The sequence below is a fragment of the Salmo trutta genome, chromosome 3, assembly GCF_901001165.1.
Source record: "Salmo trutta chromosome 3, fSalTru1.1, whole genome shotgun sequence".
Lineage (NCBI taxonomy): Eukaryota > Metazoa > Chordata > Actinopteri > Salmoniformes > Salmonidae > Salmo > Salmo trutta.
This window is the reverse complement of record NC_042959.1, coordinates 22953994-22974457: the sequence shown is the minus strand read 5'-3', so window position 1 is coordinate 22974457 and position 20464 is coordinate 22953994.

The window sequence follows — 20464 nt, the reverse complement described above, 5'->3', positions numbered from 1 at the left end:
TAGGTCAGGTAGGTAGATGCAATAGATCTCCGATTGTAAAACCTCTTCTATTTTCAGTCATAGATATGGCTACCTGCCATTGTTTAGCTAACTAGCTAGCTACCTAAGTTAGCAAACAAAAGTTATGTGATTCCCCCCCCCCCCCCCCCCCCCCCCCCCCCCCCCCCCCCCCCCCCCCCCCCCCCCCCCCCCCCCCCCCCCCCCCACCCCCCCACCCCGGCCACCGTATCTGCACTCTTGGTGCTGGCATCGGCTATAGCTGAGTTTCTAGCTAAATCCAATACTTGGTTTGGAATCGTGTGTGTGTGTTGTGTGGTGTATATATACATATATATATATATATATATTCCGGTAGAAACATGTATGGTTGAATGTCACCATGTACAGTATTCAGACTCCGAGATTACATTACAGCCTTATTCTAAAATGGATTAAATAAAAAAAAGTTCATCAATCTACACACTACCCCATAACGACAAATCGAAAATAGGTTTTTAGAAATTAACACATTTATTTAAAATAAAAAACATACTTTATTTACATAAGTATTTAAACCCTTTGCTATGAGATTTGAAATTGAGCTCAGCTGCATCCTGTTTCATTTGATCATCCTTGAGATGTTTCTACAATTTGATTTTGAGTCACCTGTGGTAAATTCAAATAAGTGGACATGATTTGGAAGCATAACTGTCTATATAAGGTCCCACAGTTGACAGTGGCATGTCAGAGAAAAAAACCAAGTCATGAGGTTGAAGGAATTGTCCGTAAAGCGGCCGAGACAGGATTGTGTTCAGGCACAGATCTGGGGAAGGCTACCAAAAAATGTCTGCAGCATTGAAGTCATTCTTAAATTACAAGTTGGAACCACCAAGACTTTTCCAAGGAGCTCGCCGCCCAGCCAAACTGAGCAATCGGGGGATAAGGGCCTTGGTCAGGGAGGTGACCAAGAAAACCGATGGTCACTCTGACAGAGCACTAGAGTTCTTCTGGGGAGATGGGCGAACCTTCCAGAAGGACAAACCATCTTCTGCAGCACCTCCACCAAACAGGCCTTTTTTGGTTTAGAGTGGCCAGACAGAAGCCACTCTTCAGTAAAAGGCACATGATAAGCCCACTGGAGTTTGCCAAAAGACACCTAAAGGACTCTGACCTTGAGAAACAGAGTCCTGGTCTGATGAAACCAAGATTGAAACTCGGGCCTGAATGCCAAGCGTCACGTCTGGAGGAAACCTGGCCGCATCCCTACGGTGAAGCATTGTGGTTGCCAGCATCATGCTGTGGGGATGTTTTTCAGGGACTGGGAGACTAGTCAGGATCAAGGGAAAATGAACGGAGCAATGTACAGAGAAATCCTTGATGAAAAACCTATTCCAGAGCACTAAGGACCTCAGAGTGGGGTGGTTCACCTTCCAACAGGACAACGAACCAAAGCACAGAGCCAAGACAACGTCAGGAGTGGCTTCGGGACAAGTCTCTGAATGTCCTTGAGTGGCCCAGCCAGAGCCCAGACTTGAATCTGATCAACATATAAAATGGCGCGGGAACAGATGGCTGCCGTTTTACAATCCCCTAACTAATTGTGCTACTGTGGTGTTTTTTTTGCGTTTATTTGTAACTTATTTTGTACATAATGTTTCTGCCACTGTGTACTTATGACCCGGAAAAGCTTCTATATATTTCTATATACTTCAGATGCCCGACAAGGCCTCATCCCCGTCATTCACTGGAGAAGAGATGGAGATTATCTGGGACGAAGGTCCGGATGCCTTGTAAGGATACGGCGGCGAGCAGGTAATCTCCCTTACCATCGGTTCTATTAGCCAACATAAATCAATGGAAAATAAAATAGATGGACTACGATCACGTACACTACGTACACTATGTCCTTGTTTCCATGAGAACATACATGAAATTAGGAAATATAGTCAAGACGTTGACAAGGTTATCAAATCAAATCAAATTATTTATATAGCCCTTCGTATATCAGCTGAAATCTCAAAGTGCTGTACAGAAACCCAGCCTAAAACCCCAAACAGCAAGCAATGCATGTGAAAGAGGCACAGTGGCTAGGAAAAACTCCCTAGAAAAGCCAAAAACCTAGGAAGAAACCTAGAGAGGAACCAGGCTATGAGGGGTGGCCAGTCCTCTTCTGGCTGTGCCGGGTGGATATTATAACAGAACATGGTCAAGATGTTAAAATGTTCATAAATGACCAGCATGGTCAAATAATAATAATCATTGTAGTATGTCGAGGGTTGCAACAAGCACGTCCGGTGAACAGGTCAGGGTTCCGTAGCCGCAGGCAGAACAGTTGAAACTGGAGCAGCAGCATGGCCAGGTGGACTGGGGACAGCAAGGAGTCATCATTGCCAGGTAGTCCCGAGGCATGGTCCTAGGGCTCAGGTCCTCCGAGAGAAGAAAGAAAGAGAGGAAAGAAGAAGAATTAGAGAGAGCATATTTAAATTCACACAGGACACAGGATAAGACAAGAAATACTCCAGATGAAACAGACTGACCCTAGCCCCCCGGCACATAGGAGGGATCAGAAGACACTGTGGCCCATCGATGATACCCCCCCGGACAGGGCCAAACAGGCAGGATATAACCCCACCCACTTTGCCAAAGCACAGCCCCCACACCACTAGAGGGATGTCTACAATCACCAACTTACCGTCCGAAGACAAGGCCGAGTATAGCCCACAAAATCTCCGCCATGGCACAACCCAAGGGGGGGGCGCCCAACCCAGACAGGAAGGACCACGTCAGTGACTCAACCCACTCAAGTGACGCACCCCTCCCATGGACGGCATGGAAGAACACCAGTAAGTCAGTGACTCAGCCCCTGTAATAGGGTTAGAGGCAGAGAATCCCAGTGGAAAGAGGGGAACCGGCAAGGCAGAGACAGCAAGGGCGGTTCGTTGCTCCAGCCTTTCCGTTCACCTTCACACTCCTGGGCCAGACTACACTTAATCATAGGACCTACTGAAGAGATAAGTCTTCAGTAAAGACTTAAAGGTTGAGACTGAGTCTGCGTCTCTCACATGGGTAGGCAGACCATTCCATACAAATGGAGCTCTATAGGAGAAAGCCCTACCTCCAGCCGTTTGCTTAGAAATTCTAGGGACAATTAGGAGGCCTGCGTCTTGTGACCGTAGCGTACGTGTAGGTATGTACGGCAGGACCAAATCGGAAAGATAGGTAGGAGCAAGCCCATGTAATGCTTTGTAGGTTAGCAGTAAAACCTTGAAATCAGCCCTGCCTTAACAGGAAGCCAGTGTAGGGAGGCTAGCACTGGAGTAATATGATTCAAATTTTTTGGTTCTAGTCAGGATTCTAGCAGCCGTATTTAGCACTAACTGAAGTTTGTTTAGTGCTTTATCCGGGTAGCCGGAAAGTAGAGCATTGCAGTAGTCCAGCCTAGAAGTAACAAAAGCATGGATTAATTTTTCTGCGTCATTTTTTGGACAGAAAGTTTCTGATTTTTTGCAATGTTACGTAGATGGAAAAAAGCTGTCCTTGAAACAGTCTTGATATGTTCTTCAAAAGAGAGATCAGGGTCCAGAGTAACACCGAGGTCCTTCACAGTTTATTTGAGACGACTGTACAACCATCCAGATTAATTGTCAGATTGACAGAAGATCTCTTTGTTTCTTGGGACCTAGAACAAGCATCTCTGTTTTGTCCGAGTTTAAAAGTAGAAAGTTTGCAGCCATCCACTTCCTTATTGTCTGAAACACAGGCTTCTAGCGAGGGCAATTTTGGAGCTTCACCATGTTTCATTGAAATGTACAGCTGTGTGTCGTCCCGCAATAGCAGTGAAATTTAACATTATGTTTTCGAATGACATCCCCAAGAGGTAAAATATATAGTGAAACAATAGTGGTCCTAAAACGGAACCTTGAGGAACACCGAAATTTACAATTGATTGTCAGAGGACAAACCATTCACAGAGACAAACTGATATCTTCCGACAGATAAGATCTAAACCAGGCCAGAACTTGTCCATGTAGACCAATTTGGGTTCTCCAATCTCTCCAAAGAATGTGGTGATCGATGGTATCAAAAGCGGCACTAAGATCTAGGAGCACGAGGACAGATGCAGAGCCTCGGTCTGACGTCATTAAAAGGTCATTTACCACCTTCACAAGTGCAGTCTCAGTGCTATGATGGGGTCTAAAACCATATAAATAATGATTTTTAATTGAAATAATAATTGTGTCCTTCAAACTGTGCTTTTGTCAAAGAATCCTCCATTTGCAGCAATTACAGCCTTGCAGACCTTTGGCATTCTAGTTGTCAACGGTCAAGCTGCTCCCACAATAGCTCAATAGGGTTGAGATCCGGTGACTGTGCTGGTCACTCCATTATAGACAGAATGACAGCTGACTGCTTCTTTCCTAAATAGTTCTTGCATAGTTTGGAGCTGTGCTTTGGGTCATTGTCCTGTTGTAGGAGGAAATTGGCTCCAATGAAGCACCATCCACAGGGTATGGCATGGCGTTGCAAAATAGAGTAATAGCCTTCCTTCGTCAAGATCCCTTTTACCCTGTACAAATCTCCCACTTTACCACCACCAAAGCACCCCCAGACCACCACATTGCCTTCACCATGCTTGATAGTTGGTGTCAGGCACTCCACCAGCATCTTTAATTTTTTTCTACATCTCACGAATGTCATTCTTTGTGATCCGAACACCTCAATCTTAGATTAGTCTGTCCATAACACTTTTTTTCAATCTTCCTCTGTCCAGTGTGGGTTCTTTGACCCATCCCATTTCTAGACACTCTAATGTACTTGTCCTCTTGCTCAGATGTGCACCGGGGCCTCCCACTCTTTCTATTCTGGTTAGAGACAGTTTGCGCTCTTCTGTGAAGGGAGTAGTACACAGCGTTGTATGAGATCTTCAGTTTCTTGTCAATTTCTCGCATGGAATAGCCTTCATTTCTCAGAACAAGAATAGACTAAAGAAAGTTCTTTGTTTCTGGCCATTTTGAGCCTGTAATCGAACCCACAAATGCTGATGCTCCAGATACTCAAATAGTCTAAGAAGGCCAGTTGTATTGCTTCTTTAATCAGGACAACAGTTTTCATCTGTGCTAACATAATTGCAAAAGTGTTTTCTAATGATCAATTAGCCCTTTAAAATGATAAACTTGGATTATCTAACACAACCTGCCATTGGGACACAGTAGTGATGGTTGCTGATAATGGGCCTCTGTACGTCTATGTAGATATTCCAGAAGAAATCAGCCATTTTCCAGCTACAATAGTAATTTACAACATTAACAAAGTCTACACTGTATTTCTGATCAATTTGATGCTATTTTAATGGACAGAAAAAGTGCTTTTCTTTCAAAAACAAGGACATTTCTAAGTGACCCCAAACTTTTGAATGGTTGTGTATATCCTACCAACGGGAAAATGTTTCACCAAGTCGTGGCTGAATGACAACATGAAGAACATACAGCTGGCGGGTTTTAAGCTCTTTCGGCAGGATCGATCAGCGGCCTCTGGTAAGACAAGGGGTGTATGTATATTTGTCTATGTATATTTGTAAACAGCTGGTGCACGAAATCTAAGGAAGTCTCGGTTTTGCTCACCTGAGGTAGAGTATGTCATGATAAGCTATAGACCACACTTTTTACCAAGAGAGGTTTCGTCTATACTTTTCGTAGCTGTCTATTTACCCCCACAAACCGATGCTGGCACAAAGACCGCACTCAATGAGCTGTATACGGCCATAAGCAAACAGGAAAACGCTCATCCAGAGGTGGTGCTCCTAGTGGCCGAGGACATTAGCCTCTCTGGGATAGGGTCTAGTTTCCTGAATTTCCGCCTGACTGATGTGCCCAAAGTAAACTACCCAGAAGCCAGGATATGCATATAATTGGTAGCATTGGACAGAAAACACTTTGACGTTTCTAAAACGGTTAAAACAATGTCTGAGACTATAACATAATTGATATGGCAGGTGAAAATCCGAAGAATAATTTTTTATTTTTTTGGGTCCCAGATATGGAAACCTATTGTTTCTATGTAAATCCGTCTCCCAGATTGCAATTCCTATGGCTTCCACTAATGTCAACAGTCTTTGTTCAAGGTTTCAGGCTTGTTTTTTGGTGAGAAGAGCACCGGAACAATATCATTCTTTTGGCGCGGTAGGGAGAGGTGTCGTGGAAAATTGCAAGATTATGTTATAATGCTTGTATTGCATAATATGTTTATGTGATATATGTGTCTATTAGAATGTATTTCTAATAGACTCTAGTGTTGGCAGTTGCATTTCTTCCTTCAGCTGGGGCTCAGTCACTTGGGGCCCAGAGAGGGGAGAGGTCAGGCTTGTCTTTCACATATCCCTGGTGCTATGCAGAATATCAGAAAGGGAAGAGGACAGGATGGAACATTGTCTTCATATGGGAATGTATCTGTTAAACCATGTGAAGGGATGGCGTGATTAACGGGGAACCAATTACTTGTCTCCACAATGTCTGTGCGCAAGTAACTCCCTCCTTTGGCATTGGGGGGAGGTGTATGGCAGTGTCTGGAACCATTGTATGTCCTCTCTGATGTTGCACTTATCCTGGGATAGTGTATGACCTAGAGGCTCACTCCCCTCAGTGAGCTAGTCCATGAGTGGTGTCAAGAGGGGGTTTACTTGAGATGGGAGTATCTAGAGTTGACAATTGATTTATGCCATTGGATGAGATGGTGTTTTTGTGCTATGAAGTACCAGGAACGGGATTAGAACCTCGTCTTAGGGACCAAACTGAACGATAATTTATAGCGAATGCTATCTGGCTATGGGATACTCCTCTCTCAAGTAAAAGTCTTTCTTTGTGAACTGTTCCTAAGATCTATGGTTCGTCATGTAGGTTGAGAGGGGTTTATCTTGGCAATAAAAGATCTTTGTACTTTTGTGTTGTCACTTTCAATGGTTCATTAGAAATGGCGCATCACTGAATGTCAGTGCTATTGCAAAGCTCTTATTATTAAAGATGTAGTTTAAGTATAACTCTGACTGGTGTGTGAAGTTTGTAACTCTCCTCATTTGGTAATGCAGAAATGAACCACCACAGAGTGCGCGCGCTTATTAATTTTCCTTTCCTATTGAACATACTACTACTACTTTTTTTTTAAGGGGTGGATCATCTTAATATTGCGGAAAGGTTGTTGCTTCCATCAATGTAATTGTCTGCATCATTTCCAATCCCCCATATATTTTGGGGTAAATATATATATATATGTGTGTATGTGTGTGTGTGTGTGTGTGTGTGTGTGTGTGTGTATATATATGTATGTATGTATGTATGTATGTATGTGTGTGTGTGTGTGTGTGTGTGTGTGTATACATATATATACACATATACATATATATATATAAAGTATGTATGTCTATATAGGTATGTATATGTGTATGCATATACATATATACATATATATATACATATACATATGTATATATGTGTATATATATGTATATATACATATGTATATATGTGTATATATATGTATATATATGTATATGCATGTGTGTGTATATATATATATATATGTGTATGTGTGTGTATATGTATGTGTGTGTATGCATACACATATGCATATATATATGCATACATATATACATACACATACCTATATAGACATACATATTTTTTAAGAATATACCTTTATTATTCCCCGCAAACCCTACCACCCTTCCCCCAATTGGAGTAAACTAATAAACACTTAGGCTTCTACCTTCAGTTTATACATCTTATAAACATTTTACAGACACAATCAATTTTACAATAGTTATATTTTGTTTGTTTTTAGTCCTTCCTCTATTTCTGATGTCCATCCAGTTTGATTTATATTTGTAACTGTGCTATTTCACCAAATTTCTGAACCTATATACATTTTACAGACCCCGTATGTTTTACATTGGTTATCTTGTTATTAGTCCCACCCTTCAGCTCCATTCAATCCCTCTCATCTATCTCTCAACACCATCCATTTTGGATTTCTATTTGCCATTTATTTTCAACTGTGCTGTGATGCGTCACAAAATTACTGAACCTTTCTATTCTCATAGCTTCTACAGATTGTAAATAAAAAAAAGAAGTTTTTTTGCTAAAATAATTATTATATTATTTATTGATTGATTGACTATGGCTTTTCAAATCACCCAGTATTGCTATCTGCAGCGTTAGTTCTAGGCAAATGTTGCAATTCTTCAGCCATTCCTGGACCTGTGACCAAAAACGAGCTACATATGAATCGGCCTCCTCACAGCTGAATCTGCAGAGCTGGGATGATTGTATCCCCAATGTATATAACATTCTACTGGTTACAAGAATTTTGTATAGTAATTTAAATTGAAAAATGTGAAGTTTTGAATCCGGCGCTGTTTTGCGTATCAATTCATAAACCATGTGCCATGGAATGGGTACATCAAAAATCTCTTCCCAACTATTTTGCAATTTATATGGCACAACTGTCAGTTTTTTGGTCCTTAAATAAAAACATAAATGAAATTGGTATATCACACTTTTCTTTAACCATGTATGTTCTTTAATACAGGGCCGACATACAAGTTCCTTACTTTTTTAACCTTCTACTTGCCTCTTCCATTTTTTGTGGTAATGCTGCAATTAATTGGTTGTAATTTTGGGTAGAGCAGACATTTCCATATATCTGTGTTAGCTGTATGTGTGACAACTCCACCAGTCCTATTTATGATATCATTCACTAAAATTATACTTTTTTTTAAAAATTTCTTCAAAAAATGTTTTTTTTTTAATCAATTACTATATTTGAGTTTAACCACAATATTTGTTGTATTATTTGTTCTGCAGGTGGATTAAACTGAAATTGCAACCAACTTTCTAAGTCTTGTTTAAAAAATAACGATATTTTGGAGATTATTTCCTTTTCAAACAACCGAAAGTGAGCAGGTGTAATCTGAATAAAGGGAAAAAGGCCCTCTTGAACATAGGATGAGACATTCTTACCAGTTTGGATTTAAGTATAACTTTTGTATGACTGATGCCTTTAGTGAGAGGTCTAATGCTTTAATATTTAATCATTTCTGCCCTCCGAATTCATTATAGAAATAGGCCCTTTTAATTTTGTCTGGCTTTTCGTTCCAAATAAAATTAGAATATTTTTTTTCATATAATTTAAAAAGCAGGTCACTAGGTGTAGCAAAAACCATAAGCAAATAGGTAAACTGATATGACTAAAGAGTTAATCAGGGTGATTTTTCCACAAATAGACAGGTATTTTCCTTTCCATGGTAGCAAGATCTTATCTATTTTTGCTAACTTTCTATAAAAATGTATTGGAGTGGCTTCTGTTTGGCAACTACCATAAAGGCCTGATTGGTGGAGTGTTGCAGAGATGGTTGTACTTCTAGAAGGTCGTCCAATCTCCATCTCTGTCAGAGTGACCATTGGGTTCTTGGTCACCTCCCTGACCAAAGCCCTTCTCCCCCGATTGCTCAGATTGGCTGGGCGGCCAGCTCTAGGAAGAGTCATGGTGGTTCCAAACCTCTTCCATTTAAAAATGGTGGTTCCAAAACTCTTCCATTTCCCCACATTCCTGTCTCGGAGCTCTATGGACAATTCCTTCGACCTGGTTTTTGCTCTGTGACATGCACTGTCAACTGTGGGACCTTATATAAATAGTTGTGTGCCTTTCCAAATCATGTCCAATCAATTGTATTTACGACAGGTGGACTCCAATCAAGTTGTATAAACATTTCAGGATACACCTAAGCTCAATTTTGAGTGTCATAGCAAAGGGTATGAATACTTATGTGAATAAGGTATGTTTTTTTATTTTTAATACATTTTCAACAATTTATAAAAACCTGTTTTGCATTATCATTATGGGATATTGTGTGTAGATTGAGGGAAAACATTTATTTAATCAATTTTAGAATAAGGCTGTAAGGTAACAAAATGGGGAAAAAGGGAAGGAGTCTGATTACTTCCCGAATGCACTGTAGATAAATCTTATAGGAGAGTTTGAGTGATGAAAGTTGGACAGCGGATTTCAATCTCTGAGCAAGAGACACTTGGATGATCTTAAACTAATGTTAGGCTATTTTCAGTCAATTGTGCTTTTATTATGTGTCGATGTTAAGGAATTCAAACCGTTATAAATGGCCCATTTGCGAGATTGACTTGTCATTTCAATAGGCATAGGCTACAGACTAAAATCTGGGTTTATGAATGTAATTCAATATTGCCATAGCTTGCTTAGATAAATGCAGATAGCCTATAACCTCTGATAGGCCTACATCTCATTTCAGATATGCTACAGTAGCCTAGGCAATATGTGTGCAAGATGTAACCTGACAAATTCAAATGAAATGACACATTTATTCTACATGAATATCCAGGCGATTAAGAGGTAAGTGCTTGTGTTTCCTAATAGCCTGCTGGAAAAGGCTACATATCAATCACTGAATTAAGAATTATTAACATGTACAGTTGAAGTCGGAAGTTTACATACACCTTAGCAAAATACATTTAAACTCAGTTTTTCACAATTCTTGACATTTAATTCTAGTAAAAATTGCCTGTGATAGGTCAGTTAGGATCACCACTTTATTTTAAGAATTTGAAATGTCAGAATAATAGTAGAGAGAATGATTTATTTTAGCTTTTATTTCTTTCATCACATTCCCAGTGGGTCAGAAGTTTACATTCACTCAATTAGTATTTGGTAGCATTGCCTTTAAATCGTTTAACTTGGGTCAAACATTTCGGGTAGCCTTCCACAAGCTTCCCACAATAAGTTGGGTGAATTTTGGCCTATTCCTCCTGACGGAGCTAGTGTAACTGAGTCAGGTTTGTAGGCCTCCTTGCTCGCACACACTTTTTCAGTTCTGTCCACACATTTTCTATAGGATTGAGGTAAGGGCTTTGTGATGGCCACTCCAATACCTTGACTTTGTTGTCCTTAAGCCATTTTGCCACAAATTTGGAAGTATGCTTGGGGTCATTGTCCATTTGGAAGACCCATTTGCGACCAAGCTTTAACTTCCTGACTTGATGTCTTGAGATGTTGCTTCAATATATCTACATAATTTTCCTCCTCATGATGCCATCTATTTTGTGAAGTGCACCAGTCCCTCCTGCAGCAAAGCACCTCCACAGCATGATGCTGACACCCCCGGTCTTCACGGTTGGGATTGTGTTCTTCGGCTTGTAAGCCTCCCCCTTTTTCCTCCAAACATAACCATGGTCATTATGGCCAAACAGTTCTATTTTTGTTTTATCAGACCAGAGGACATTTCCCCAAAAAGTACGATCTTTGTCCCCATGTGCAGTTGCAAACTGTAGTCTGGCTTTTTTTATGGCGGTTTTGGAGCAGTGGCTTCTTCCTTGCTGAGCGGTCATTCAGGTTATGTCGATAGAGGACTCGTTTTACTGTGGATATAGATACAATGTCCTTTGCTGTTGTTCTGGGATTGATTTGCACTTTTCGCACCAAAGTGCGTTCATCTCTAGGAGACAGAACGCGTCTCCTTCCTGAGCGGTACGACGGCTGCGTGATCCCATGGTGTTTATACTTGCGTTCTATTGTTTGTACAGATGAACGTGGTACCTTCAGGTGTTTGGAAATTGCTCCCAAGGATGAACCAGGCTTGTGGAGGTCTACAATTTTTTTCCAAAGATCTTGGTTTATTTCTTTTGATTTCCCCATGATGTCAAGCAAAGAGGCGCTGAATTTGAAGATAGGCCTTGAAATACATCCACAGGTACACCTCAAATTATGTCAATTAGCCTATAAGAAGCTTCAAAGCTATAAGATAATTTTCTGGAATTTTCCAAGCTGTTTAACCTGTTTAGGATAGGGGGCAGTATTTTCACGGCCGGATAAAAAACGTACCCGATTTAATCTGGTTATTACTCCTGCCCAGAAACTAGAATATGCATATCATTATTTTACTTGGATAGAAAACACCCTAAAGTTTCTAAAACTGTTTGAATGGTGTCTGTGAGTATAACAGAACTCATATGGCAGGCCAAAACCTGAGAAGATTCCATACAGGAAGTGCCCTCTCTGACCATTTCTTGTCCTTCTATAGCCTCTTTATGGAAAATAGAAGATCTCTGCTGTAACGTGACATTTTCTAAGGCTCCCATAGGCTCTCAGAAGGCGCCAGAATGGGGAATGATGACTCTGCAGTCCCTGGGCGAAAAACAGTAGGGGTTTTGGAAAGTGGTTGATCTGAGAACAATGACACGGGCGCATGTGAAGACTCCATTTTCTATTTTCAGTGTTTGAACGAAAACAAGGTCTCCCGGTCGGAATATTATCGCTATTTTACGAGAAAAATAGCATAAAATGGATTTTAAACAGCGTTTGACATGCTTTGAAGTACGGTAATGGAATATTTAGAATTTTTTTGTCACGATACGCGCCGGCGCGTCACCCTTCAGATAGTGTCTTGAACGCAAGAACAAAACGCCGCTATTTGGATATAACTATGGATTATTTGGAACCAAAACAACATTGGGTGTTGAAGTAGAAGTCCTGGGAGTGCATTCTGACGAAGAACAGCAAAGGTAATCCAATTTTTCTTATAGTAAATCTGAGTTTGGTGAGTGCCAAACTTGGTGGGTGTCAAAATAGCTAGCCATGATGGCCGGGCTATCTACTCAGAATATTGCAAAATGTGCTTTCACCGAAAAGCTATTTTAAAATCAGACACCGCGATTGCATAAAGGAGTTCTGTATCTATAATTCTTAAAATAATTATGTTTTTTGTGAACGTTTATCGTGAGTAATTTAGTAAATTCACCGGAAGTTTTCGGTGGGTATGCTAGTTCTGAACGTCACATGCTAATGTAAAAAGCTGGTTTTTGATATAAATATGAACTTGATTGAACAAAACATGCAGGTATTGTATAACATAATGTCCTAGGAGTGTCATCTGATGAAGATCATCAAAGGTTAGTGCTGCATTTAGCTGTGGTTTTGGTTTTTGTGACATTATATGCTAGCTTGAAAAATGGGTGTCTGATTATTTCTGGCTGGGTACTCTCCTGACATAATCTAATGTTTTGCTTTCGTTGTAAAGCCTTTTTGAAACAGGACAATGTGGTTAGATAAAGGAGAGTCTTGTCTTTAAAATGCTGTAAAATAGTCATATGTTTGAAAAATTGAAGTTTTTGGATTTTTGAGGAGTTTGTAATTCGCGCCACGCTCTACCATTGGATATTGGCGAGGCGTTCCGCTAGCGGAACATCTAGATGTAAGAGGTTTTAAAGGCACAGTCAACTTGTGTATGTAAACTTCTGACCTACCGGAATTGTGATACAGTGAGTTATGTGTGAAATAATCTGTCTGTAAACAATTGCTGGAAAAATTACTAGTGTCATGCACAAAGTAGATGTCCTAACCGACTTGCCAAATCTTTAGTCTGTTAACAAGAAATTTGTGGAGTGGTTGAAAAACGAGTTTTAATGACTCCAACCTAAGTGTATGTAAACTTCCGACTTCAACTGTATATGAACTGAATATGCTTGTCAACAACATCCAGTTTATATTTATTAATTTAGCTTTAGAATAATCTGACTGATACCGTCAATCTAATGCGTTCTAACAACTGATCCGCAATTTCAATAATTTTGATAACTTCCCATTTAATTAAGTAAACATGGTCATTAATAATTGCATAATTACACAAAACGACAACAAAAACTGAAGTTGTAGACTATTTATTAAATCGGTTTGCTAGCTCCAGGTAGGCTGCACAAGTGGCACAAATCGATTTGCAAATACTCCAGTGATGTCGTCATGTCAACATACAATAAATGGTAGCCAACAATGGCATATAAATTAATAGGCTACTTAATGGCTAACAGATGCAAATGTATCATTCTTCACATTAAATGTCAGTTTGCATAAAACACTTCCTTGATACCGTTTTCTTTTTTGCATAGTCAACATTAGAATGCAGTTAAAACCACCTCTGCGAGTGAATTTATGTAAGGCGCTCTAGTGCGTCCAAGTCGTTTTCCAGTGCTTTGTCTCTATCATTTATTGATGTGCATCAGTTCTAGCGTGTTAATGTTTTATGGAAAAAGGAATGGAAATATGTGTCTCCATAATGACAATCTAAATAGCCTACATACACCTGATAAAAAGTTGTCAGGACTCACTCGGCAACAGCAACCACCTGACAGTCAGCAGCAGGTCAGAGTTAAATATATTTTGAAGAGAAACGCCATGGCGGCCGTGGTGCAACTTAGAAATAGCCCAAAAACCTGCAACCCACGACCACTTCATTTTAACATGCAACCTTGTTTTCAAGTATCCCAATAGAGTTCGTACTGTTAGGTGACCTAAACTGGGATATGCTTAACACCCCGGCTGTCCCACAATCTAAGCTAGATGCCCTCAATCTCACACAAATTATCAAGGAACCTACCAGGTACAACCCTAAATCCGTAACCATGGGCACCCTCATAGATGTCATCCTGACCAACTTGCCCTCAAAAATACACCTTTGCTGTCTTAAACCAGGATCTCAGCGATCACTGCCTCATTGCCTGCGTCCGTAATGGGTCCGCTGTCAAACGACCATACCTCATCACTGTCAAACACTCCCTTAAACACTTCAGCAAGCAGGCCTTTCTAATCGACCTGGCCCGGGTATCCTGGAAGGATATTGACCTAATCCCGTCAGTAGAGGATGCCTGGTTGATCTTTTTAAAAGTGCTTTCCTCACAATATTAAATAAGCATGCCCATTCAAAAAATGTAGAACTAAGAACAGATATAGCCCTTGGTTCACCCCAGACTTGACTGCCCTTGACCAGCGCAAAAACATCCTGTGGCGAACTGCATTAGCATTGAATAGCCCCCACAATATGCAACTTTTCAGGGCAGTCAGGAACCAATATACACAGTCAGTTAGGAAAGCTAAGGCTAGCTTTTTCAAACAGAAATTTGCATCCTGTAGCACTAATTCCAAAAAGTTTTGGGACACTGTAAAGTCGATGGAGAATAAGAGCACCTCCTCCCAGCTGCCCACTGCACTGAGGCTAGGAAACACTGTCACCACTGATAAATCTACGATAATCAATCATTTCAATAAGCATTTTTCTATGGCTGGCCATGCTTTCCACCTGGCTACCCCTACCCCGGCCAACAGCTCTGCACCCCCTGCAGAAACTTGCCCAAGCCCCCCCCCTCGCTTCTCCTTCACCTAAATTCAGACAGCTGATGTTCTGAAAGAGCTGCAAAATCTGGATCCCTACAAATCAGCCGGGCTAGACAAGCTGGACCCTCTCTTTCTAAAATTATCCGCCTAAATTGTTGCAACCCCTATTACTAGCCTGTTCAACCTCTCTTTTGTATCGTCTGATATCCCCAAAGATTGTAAAGCTGCCACGGTCATCCCCCTCTTTAAAGGGGGAGACACTCTAGACCCAGACTGCTACAGACCTATATCCATCCTACCCTGCCTTTCTAAGGTCTTCGAAAGCCAAGTCAACAAACAGATTACCAACCATTTCGAATCCCACCGCACCCTCTCCGCTATGCAATCTGGTTTCAGAGCTGGTCATGGGTGCACCTCAGCCACGCTCAAGGTCCTAAACGACATCATAACCACCATCGATAAGAAACAATACTGTGCTGCCGTATTCATTGACCTGGCCAAAGCTTTTGACTCTGTTAATCACCACATCCTCATCGGCAGACTCAGTAGCCTTGGTTTCTCAAATGACTGCCTCGCCTGATTCACCAACTACTTCTCAGAGTTCCGTGTGTCAAATTGGAGTGCCTGTTGTCCGGCCTTCTGGCAGTGTCTATGGGGGTGCTACCGGGTTCAATTCTCGGGCAGACTCTCTTTTCTCTGTATATATCAATGATGTTGCTGTTGCTTCTGGTGATTCTCTGATCCACCTCTATGCAGACGACACCATTCTGTATACTTCTGGCCCATCTTTGGATACTGTGTTAACAAATCTCCAGACAAGCTTCAATGCCATACAACACTCCTTCCGTGGCCTCCAACTGATTTTAAATGCTAATAAAACTAAATGCATGCTCTTCAACCGATCGCTGCCCGCACCCGCCCGCCCGCCCAGCATCACTACTCTGGACGGTTCTGACTTAGAATATGTGGACAACTACAAATACCTAGGTGTCTGGTTAGACTGTAAACTCTCCTTCCAGACTCACATTAAGTATCTCCAGTCCAAAATTAAATCTAGAATCGGCTTCTTATTTCACATCAAATCAAAGTTTATTTGTCACGTGCGCCGAATGCAACAGGTGTAGACCTTTCAGTGAAGTGCCTCCTTCACTCATGCTGCCAAACATACCCTTGTAAAACTGACTATCCTACCAATTCTTGACTTCAGCGATGTCATTTACAAAATAGCCTCCAACACTCGACTCAGCAAACTGGATGCAGTCTATCACAGTGCCATCTGTTTTGTCACCAAAGCCCCATATACTACCCACCACTGCGATCTGTATGCTCTCGTTGGCTGGCCCTCGCTACATATTCGTCGCCAAACCCACTGGCTCCAGGTCATCTATAAGTCTTTGCTAGGTAAAGCCCTGCCTTATCTCAGCTCACTGGTCACCATAGCAACACCCACCTGTAGCACGAGATCCAGCATGTGTATTTCTCTGGTGATCCCCAAAGCCAACACCCCCTTTGGCCGCCTTTCCTTCCAGTTCTCTGCTGCCAATGACTGGAACGAATTGCAAAAATCACTGAAGCTGGAGACGTATATCTCCCTCTCTAACTTTAAGCATCAGCTGTCAGAGCAGCTTACCGATCACTGTACCTGTACACAGCCCATCTGTAAATAGCACACCCAACTACCTCATCCCCATATTATTTAAAATGTTTTGCTCTTTTGTATCTCTACTTGCACATCATCATCTGCACATCTATCACTCCAGTGTTAATGCTAAATTGTAATTATTTCACCTCTATTGCCTATTTATTGCCTTACCTCCCTAATCTTACTACATTTGCACACACTGTACATAGACTTTTTCTACTGTATTTTTGACTGTAAGTATGTTTTGTCCCATATGTAACTCTGTGTTGTTTTTGTCGCACTGCTTTGCTTTATCTTGGCCAGGTCGCAGTTGTAAATGAGAACTTGTTCAGAACATGTTCTCTACTGGCCTACCTGGTTAAATAAAGGTGAAATAAATAAAATAACAATTAGCAAAACTGCAGACATGGCAACCCTGCAAAGGATTGTCTAGTTAGTGTCCGCCTCCCTGCCTTGGGGGAGGGACGGGCCAGAGCACGAAAGACCGCCCCACACGAGTTGTCTTTCAGAGATTAGAAAACATTTGTCAGCTTGTATATTTAGCAATGAATCCGCTGATCGCTGAAAGATGTCCAATGGCTCTATCGAACAAGGACTACCATCTGTACCGCCCCCCCCCTTAATACACATAGTTTGAGCCCCTACAATCACAAAATCCTCCTGAAAGCTATTCCAAGTGAATTGTCCCATTTAGCCTAAAACGTCATCTCACACACATCTCACTGACCTAGAAATGCCTCGGACATTATGAAAAAAATCCCAGATTCCCCCAGGGTGAAATTCTCCTTTAATGCCACTCCAGTTATCATTCCTTTCAACGCTGCCTTGCTCTGGAGAGGGAAGCAAGTCACAGTTCCCCAGTTGTGTGGTGCAGAGCGCACGCTCAGGACGGCAGAGACAAAACAAATCCACACGATTCCACTTCGAGTCACTTTCACTTCAAGGACCCATTCTCTCCAAAAATCTCACTCCCACTGGGGAAAACCATCTATCACCATCAGGAGGAAGCTCAAACTCAACGTTCTTCACCGCACCTGCCACCGCAGTAAATTCATCCTCACTCTCGTCATGTTCAATTTCCTTCTGCAGCACTCCATATTTTCTATTAATATGTTTTCCTTTTTTTCTTGCCTGCCTTCTTACCGACCTCTATGGGTTACCCTGACTCCATCTCCAAGTCCGGCAACCATTTGGGCGTACCTGCCATCTTGTTGTGACTCATCCCAATTTGGAATTGGTCAATACCTCATTGCTTTCTCTTTGCTTGGGCTCTGTCTCAGCCAATCAAAAGAGCTCCTTAAAAGGTCAGCTGAAGACTGCCCACGGTGATTACATGTATTGAGACAAATTGTAAAGAAGTATTAAATCTTATGAAGGCAATAGTTGGGTATGATTGGGGGGCAGATAGGCAATCTTTACTGAATATTTATCATATTTTGATGAGTTCGTTAATAGATTGAGTACTTTGTATATGGTTCTGCGGCTTTTACATCACTGTTGTGCCTTGATAGGATGATAGAAAACTACACCGGTTGAGGCTCACAAGTAGATACTGGAGAAATGCCACTATCCCTTAGAGTTAAGCTAGCCCTGGCATACTGGGTCAGACAGAAGGGTTGTACGGTAGATCATCATACACTGACTGTATTAGAAGATTGTTGGGAATGTGAACAATATCAGAAGAGGGGATTTGGCTGAGAGATTGGAAAAAAGGGTTGATGAATATGGATTTAGAGATATTGTTATAGGGTCATCTGTGTCGATAGGAAACATGCCACTGCGGTTTTATACAAGACCACATGTTGTTCTTAGCCTGATCGAAGAAAAGAAACAGTGGTGTGAAGAAGATAATGTAGGAACAATAATGGATCAATATATTAGTAACCAGTTATATTCTTGTCATGCAGTGTATACAGTCATGGCCAAAAGTTTTGAGAATGACACAAATATACATTTTCACAGTCTGCTGCCTCAGTTTGTATGATGGCAATTTGCATATACTCCAGAATGTTATGAAGAGTGATCAGAATAATTGCAATTAATTTCAAAGTCCCTATTTGCCATGCAAATGAACTTATTCCCCCAAAAACATTTCCACTGCATTTCAGCCCTGCAACAAAAGGACCAGCTGACATCATGTCAGTGATTCTCTCATTAAAACAGGTGTGAGTGCTGACGAGGACAAGGCTGGAGATCACTCTGTCATACTGATTGAGTTCGAATAACAGACTGGAAGCTTCAAAAGGAGGGTGGTGCTTGGAATCATTGTTCTTCCTCTGTCATCCATGGTTACCTGCAAGAAACACGTGCCGTCATCATTGCTTTGCACAAAAAGGGCTTCACAGGCAAGGATATTGCTGCCAGTAAGATTGCACCTAAATCAACCATTTATCGGATCATCAAGAACTTCAAGGAGAGTGGTTCAATTGTTGTGAAGACGGCTTCAGGGGGGTGCCCAAGAAAGTCCAGCAAGCGCCAGGACCGTCTCCTAAAGTTGATTCAGCTGCGGGATCGGGGCACCACCAGTACATAGCTTTCTCAGGAAGGGCAGCAGGCAGGTGTAAGTGCATCTGCAAGCACAGTGAGGCAAAGACTTTTGGAGGAAGGCCTGGTTTCAAGAAGGGCAGCAAAGAAGCCACTTCTCTCCAGGAAAAACATCAGGGACAGACTGATATTCTGCAAAAGGTACAGGGATTGGACTGCTGAGGACTGGGGTAAAGTCATTTTCTCTGATGAATCCCCTTTCCGATTGTTTGGGGCATCCGGAAAAAAGCTTGTCCGGAGAAGACAAGGTGAGCGCTACCATCAGTCCTGTGTCATGCCAACAGTAAAGCATCCTGAGACCATTCATGTGTGGGGGGTTCCTTCTCAGCCAAGGGAGTGGGCTCACTCACAATTTCGCCTGAGAACACAACCATGAATAAAGAATGGTACCAACACATCCTCCGAGAGCAACTTCTCCCAACCATCCAGAAACAGTTTGGTGATGAACAATGCCTTTTCCAGCATGATGGAGCACCTTGCCATAAGGCAAAAGTGATAACTAAGTGGCTCGAGGAACAAAACATCGATATTTTGGGTCCATGGCCAGGAAACTCCCCAGACCTTAATCCCATTGAGAACTTGTGGTCAATCCTCAAGAGGCGGGTGGGACAAACAAAAACCCACAAATTCTGACAAACTCCAAGCATTGATTATGCAAGAATGGGCTGCCATCAGTCAGGATGTGGCCCAGAAGTTAATTGACAGCATGCCAGGGTGGATTGCAGAGGTCTTGAAAAAGAAGGGTCAACCCTGAAAATATTGACTCTTTGCATCAACTTCATGTAATTGTCAATAAAAGCCTTTGGCACTTATGAAATGCTTCTAATTATACTTCAATATTCCATAGTAACATCTGACAAAAATATCTAAAGACACTGAAACAGCAAACTTTGTGGAAATTAATATTTGTGTCATTCTCAACTTTTGGCCACGACTGTACAGATGGTTCAAAGGATCCCATAAATGGGAAGACAGGAGCAGGTATATTTATTCCTGATTTCGATGTTAATCTATGCAAGAGACTAACAAATGATTTATTTCTATGTTCAACAGAAATGGTTGCGATAATTGTTGGATTGCAATGGATAGAGGATGTGCAACCATGAAGAGTAGTAA